Source organism: Phaseolus vulgaris, chromosome 10, assembly GCF_051622355.1.
Source record: "Phaseolus vulgaris cultivar YP4 chromosome 10, ASM5162235v1, whole genome shotgun sequence".
Taxonomy (NCBI): Eukaryota; Viridiplantae; Streptophyta; class Magnoliopsida; order Fabales; family Fabaceae; genus Phaseolus; species Phaseolus vulgaris.
The window spans coordinates 21,447,974-21,454,880 of NC_143507.1; positions in this window are offsets into that span (position 1 = coordinate 21,447,974).

The window sequence follows — 6,907 nt, forward strand, 5'->3', positions numbered from 1 at the left end:
GGGATTGCTGGGAGATCGATACTCTCAATCTTCCTGCAATCTTACAAAGATTGGAAAGGAAAGTTCGTCCAAGTGCGCCAAAACGATCAAGACCCCTCGCTGCTCGATGGCTTTCCCTTGTACTGGGTAAACAAGGGAAGTAAGGACTCCAAAGAAAACTTCAGAAGGCCAAGAAGTCCTGACAACATGGGCGAGTTGGACAAGGATCTATGCCTCTTCTTGAAGAAAGTAGCAGCTGCCAACATCACCTTTCCCACCTCCGCAATAATCTCCTTCGAGTTCCTCGAGGGCCAACTCGAAGCTCACATAGGTTAGCACTTACCTCGACATTTAGGTTTTCGTCTTGTGTTGGAATTGATTGCGCATCTCTGTTATCTACTATTGGGAGTCCTGCTTGTTGCGCACTGGACTTGGTTTTTAATTCATGCACCATTTGTTTGCATCATTCGCTCACGTACTCGTATATTTCGCTTTTGCTTTTGTGCTTACTTGTATATTTTTGCCCTGTGCAGACCTCATGCTGGGCAAAGGCAAATTAGCTGAACTGAGGGCGCTCGCCCGAACTCATAAGTTGGCGACGGGTTCCCAAACTGTGCCCAACACGGTGGTGGAGATCGCCGCTGCCCAGGGTAGATCGCCTCCTCAAGGCCCAGCTCCTCCAGAGACACTGCCCGCCCCTCAACGAAAAAAGCTCATCTTAAGGAAACCAAAGAGGAAAACTCCTCAAGTGGTTCAAGAAGATGAAGATGAGGATGATGAGGCGACTGAGGATGGCCTTGTCACCAAAAGGAAAAGGGTGGCACCTTCTTCACCACCCGCTCTCCCAACACCAACACCGCCCTCTCCCCCAGCTCCCACACCGCCCTCTCTCCCAGCTCCAACACCGCCGGTCCAAGCAATACCCTTGGCAGCTGCGCTTCCTGCAGTTGAAGGCAACGAGCCCAACTTCATGGAGAACCCTCCTAGTGCCTCCACGCCGTTCGTATCTGCTGGAGAGGGTCCTCCTTCAACTGCCTCAACCGCTGAAGCTGCACCAGGTGGGGATGAAGGCGCTCACAACTCACCGATACTTATAACCGAGTCCCCCACTTCACCACCACGCCAGGAAGCCCCCCTTGCTCAACCAATTCAAGAGGGTGGTGGTGAGAGTCAGCACCAGGCTCCTTCGGCTCCTCCACCAACAGCGGTTGCAAACCTTTCCCCCTTGGTCAAAGAAGTCTGGGGCCTTTCACAGCCAAGCTAAAGATGATGGCAGAGGACCTTCCCTCAATCATAACAAAAGCTGTGAAGAGCTCCAACAAAAAGCTTCAGGACGAGATCTCCACGCTCCAGAAGGAGAATCGCCTGATAAGGATCGAGGCAGAAAAGTTGTCTTGCAACCTGATGATGGCAGAGATCGATCACTCAAGGGTGGAGGATGCCATGAGTGTCGAGTTGAGGGTTGCGCGCAAGGAGGCCTCCGATTTGCGCCAGAAACTGCATCTCCTAGCTCCAGAGAAAATCGAGCTGGAGAGCAAGCTGGTCCCTTACAGACTTAAGGTGGCCAACTTGGAGGCATCGATGAAAGCGGATGCAGCCAAGGTGGAGAACCTTGAGAAGAGATCGGCTGATCGGGAGGTTCTCCTTGGAAAGGTCGAGAAGGAGAGGGACGACGCCGTGAACGAGCTCGCCAAGGCCCGAGAGGAAAACGTGAAGATTGCTGCAGAGCTGGCCCAGGCGCGGGGCGAAGGCAAGAAGGTTGCTGACGACCTTGCTCAGGCTCGTGGGGAAACTGAAGAACTGAAGAAACGAGCTGACGAGCTGAAGCAGCAAACCGAGGGGCTCAAACAACAAAACGAAGAGCTTGAACTGAGCTCCGCCCAAGTCCTTGCCGCTGGATTCGACGCCGCCCTGGAGCAAGTCGCTTGCCAGTACCCCGAGCTCGACCTCTCCATGGTGTCGATATGTAACGAAGTGGTGGATGGGAAGATCGTGCCTTCTGAAGATTAGTCGTCTCCCCCCATCACTTATTCCCTGGGACCCAACGCTTGTTCCCTTTTGTACAAACTTTACCTGTAATAAGTTTTCCTTTTCTTCTTATGCATTCGAACTGATACCACCTTTATTATAAATTTTTCCGCTTCCGCATATGGTGTCTCTGTTTACTTTGCTTTTCCTTGTAGAAACCGCTTAAACAAATTAACTTAGCGATTCAGCGGGCTCAAACGTTTACTCACTGCTTCAAAACTCGAGCAAACTATCAATCTTACATCAATTCATCAACTGTTAACTCAAAGTAAAAACTTGAGCAACTCATTAACCTTCAAGCGACAACATTTAGCATAACTTGCAAACTTTAAGGCAATTAGCTACTTACTAGGCAACAGGTTTAAACTGGTATTACAATACGATTTACCTGATCTGCCTGGCAAGGTTAGCCTTTACTCCTGTCATCGCCTGGAACTCTTCTGATCGCCCTAGGGTTTTAGCGATGTAAGCTTTCTTTTGCCTTCATAACTTGGCTATTGTTCCCTCATCTGGGGGTAGAGGCGCCTTTCGGATCCTTCTCTACCTCCCTGAGTTTCAGAACAATAAGCCGGATAGCTAGGCGTTCTCTTTGAACCTACCTTAGCCATCCTTTAAACTTCTTCCACCCTCCACACCATACCTGAACTCGTTCGAGACGAGAAGGATTTTATCTTGCCTGAACTCGCTCGACGGCGAGAAGGTCTTTATCTGGTGCCTCTACTTTGCCCAGGGATTACATCTCCTCTTCCCTGGATGCACTGAGGACTTTTAACTTGTTCTCGCCTGCACTCGCACAAAGTCGAGGAGGACTTTCTTCTTTCTCGCCTGCGCTCGCTCAACGGCGAGGAGAACTTTTCTTGCCTGCACTCGCTCAGAGGCAAGGAGGACTTTTCTCTTCTTCACAACTTGATCATTGCTCCCTCATCTGGGGGTAGAGGCGCCTTTCGGATCCTTCTCTACCGCCCTGAGTTTCAGAACAATGATCTGGTCTTACTGGGTCAATATTGATGTTTCGCTTAAAGGGGGAAAAGGCATTTTCCTTCCCTTCCCGCCGTTTAAGGTCACAAACACCCCTGACCTTTCAGTTCATCTCGCCTGAACTCGCTCGACGGCGAGAAGGACTTTATCTGGTGCCTCAACTTGCTCAGGGTGTACATCTCCTCCCCCCTGGATGCACTGAGGGCTTTTAATCTGTTCTCGCCTCAAACCGCGCGAGGGCGTTGAGGCCTTTAATCATTACTGGTGCCTCCGATCGCCGAAAGGCAATGAGGACTTTAAAACTTTAACTGTGCCGCCGATCGCCGAAAAGCGATGGGGACTTAAAAACTTTTAGAAAGCATGCAGCATAACTTCAAACTTGCCTTAAATCACGTATGAGTGATAAGGTCTTTTTCTAAAACTTTCGAAACAACAAGCATGCAATCTTAGAAACTTTAAACTTTGAAAACTCTTCTTTATTGGGTGGCCTCATTAAAAACCCTCCTTAGGGAAAAAAGAGTGCCCCCTTCAAACTGTTTTAACAGAAAGCTTGCAAATCTCTTCGTGTTTATTTCTACTTACAAAGCTTTAACTGTAATATAACTTGAGGTGTGTGGCGTTCCAAGTGCGAGGAATCGCCCCTCCTTCCAATGTTTCTAAGCGGTAGGCGCCGTTCCCGAGCGCCTCGGTTATTCTGAACGGTCCCGTCCACTTAGGCAACAACTTGTTCTCCATCTCGTACTGGTGGGCCTTCCTCGTCACCAGGTTGCCTTCTTTAAACTGCCTCGGCATCACATTCGAGTTATACCTTCGTTCAATCCTCCTTTTCACTGCCTCGGCTTTTACTCTCGCCTCCTCCCTGACCTCATCCAGCAAATCCAGATTCAACCTTTTTTCCTCATTCGAGTCTTCCCCTACAAAGTTCTGGAATCTCGGCGAGCTCTCCTGGATTTCCACTGGAATCATTGCGTCGCATCCATAGACCAGGCTAAACGGGGTCTCATGGGTTCCTGACTGCTCGGTGGTGTGGTATGCCCAAACTATGCGGGGTACCTCCTCAGCCCACGATCCCTTGGCTTTCTCTAGCCTTCTCTTCAAGCCTCTTAGCAATACCCGATTGGCGGACTCTACTTGGCCATTTGTCTGAGGGTGCTCGACGGATGCAAATACTTGTTGAATTCCCACCTCTTTGCACAGCTTCTTCAACAGGTGACTTGCAAACTGAGTCCCGTTGTCTGACACCAGGCGCTTAGGCACACCAAACCGGCACACGATGTTCTTCCACACAAAGCTCTCGATCTTGTGTGCGGTGATCTGGGCTACTGGTTCTGCTTCGATCCACTTGGTGAAATATTCAATTGCCACCACCAAGTACTTCATCTGCCTGATCGCCAATGGGAAAGGTCCCAAAATGTCGATCCCCCACGTATGAAACGGCCAAGGGCTGTAAATCGACTTTAACTCTTCTGGAGGCGCTTTGTGTCAATCGGCGTGCTGCTGACATTGCTTGCAACATTGTGCATACTTCTTGCAGTCCTCCCTCATCGTTGGCCAGTAGTAACCTGCACGAAGGGTTCTTGCGGCCAGAGCTCGACCCCCGACGTGACTTCCGCATATCCCTTCATGGAGCTCGGCCATAATTCTTGTACATTTCTCTCCGTGGACACATTCCAGGAGTGGGTGTGTGAACCCAAACCTATATAACTCGCCATCAATCATTGTGAACTTGCTGGAGTTCTTCTTTATCTTCCTAGCCTCCGTCGGATCCAGTGGGAGAAGGCCATCTGCCAGGCATCGCTGGTACTGTGTTATCCACGTGTCTGGCTCATGCGTAGCGCAGACCTGCGTCATATTCACCCTCTCCCCCCGACATGCTCTTATTCTCGGCGATCTCAAGGTTTCCTGAGTCAAAGACCTGTGACTCCTCGCCGTTTTCTCCGTCGACTTGCTTATTTGAAGAACCAGGTGATCTGCCACAAATGCTCTAGGCGTCTTCAGAGTTTCTTGGATCACCGTCCTCTGCCTACCCCCCTTGCCTGAACTGGCGAGCTTAGCTAGCAAGTCAGCTCGGGCATTCTGCTCTCTAGGCACATGCACCACTTCAAAGGAGACAAAGGAAACCTTCAATTCCTGCACGTACGCTAAGTAAGCCGCCATTTGTGGATCCTTGGCCTGGAACTCGCCTGATACTTGTCCCGTGACCAACAGCGAGTCACTCTTAGCCATCAGCACCCTAGCTCCCATCTCCTTGGCCAGCAAGATTCCGGCGATCAGCGCCTCATATTCTGCTTGATTGTTGCTGGCTTTGAAGGCAAACCTCAAGGACTGTTCAATCAGCACACCGTTGGGCCCTTCCAGGATGACTCCAGCACCGCTACCCTGCTGGTTCGACGATCCGTCCACCGAGAGCACCCAACGAAAATCATCCCCCTCAACTCGTGCTGCTTCTGATGAGAGCTCGACCACAAAATCGGCGAAAATCTGCCCCTTGATCGGACCTCGGGGCTCATACTTGATGTCGAACTCCGACAGCTCCACCACCCATTTTACCATCCTCCCAGCTACATCAGGCTTCTTCAGAACTTTCTGGATAGGCAAGTCGGTCATCACCAGTATTGTAAAACTGTGAAAATAGTGGCGTAACCTCCTCGCCGAAAATACCACAGCCAGTGCAGCTTTCTCCAAGGCCTGATACCTTACCTCGGGGCCTTGCAACACCTTGCTGACGAAATAAATAGGCTTCTGAGCCTGGTCTTGGTCTTGGGCGAGCACCGCACTCACTGCCCTCTCAGTTACAGCAAAATACAACCTGAGAGGGGTTCCCACCAACGGTTTGCACAAAACCGGCGGGCTCGCCAGGTACTCTTTAAGCTTGACGAAGGCCTCTTCACACTCCTTCGTCCAGGCAAACTTATTGTTCCGCCTTAAACACTGAAAGTATGGATGGCCTTTCTCTCCGCTAGCCGATACGAAACGAGACAGGGCGACCATCCGACCTGTAAGTTGCTGCACCTCCTTCACGGTAGCCGGGCTCCTCATCGCCAAGATGGCAGCACACTTATCAGGATTGGCCTCTATTCCTCTTTCATTTAAGAGGAATCCCAAGAACTTCCCTGCCTCCACGCCAAAAATGCACTTCTCGGGGTTCAGTTTTAACCTGAACTTGGCGATTGTGGTGAACAACTCCTCCAGTTCCGCAACGTGCTTGCTCTTCTCCGGCGAGGTCACGACCATATCATCCACGTACGCTTGCACATTCCTTCCCAGCATTGGTGCAAGTACCCTATCCATCAATCTTTGGTACGTGGCCCCCGCGTTCTTCAGCCCGAAGGGCATCACCTTGTAGCAGTAGCACGATCTCTCGATCATGAAGGCGGTCTTCTCTTCATCCATGGGATGCATCTTTATCTGGTTGTACCCCGAGAAGGCGTCCAGGAAGCTCACCACGCCTCGTGTTTTCCCAATGCCTTTCATTCAGGCGATTACCGACACGCCAATTCCCACGAGCGTGGTCCCGGTTAAAGCTGTTTTTACTGGCGTGGAGGATCCAGAGGCTCATCTGACCACGTTCCACACACAGATGATGCTGTCAGGAGGGTCGGACGCCGTCTATTGTAAGATGTTCGTGAGCACGCTCCAGGGAACGGCGATGGAGTGGTTTGTGAGCCTGCCTAATGGCCACATAACTAATTTTCAACAATTCTCGAAAATCTTTGTCGAGCAGTATATTGTGAACAAGGCACCGCCCAGGGTGTCCTATGATCTGTTTGATATAAGGCAGTACCATGGGGAGTCCCTCAGAGACTACCTCAATCGCTTCGGAGCACAGATGGTCAGATCGCCGGCCAAGGATGAAGAAATGCTGGTTTATGCCTTCAAGAAGGGCGTGCAGCCAGGGCCATTCTGCGAAGCCTTGATCAGG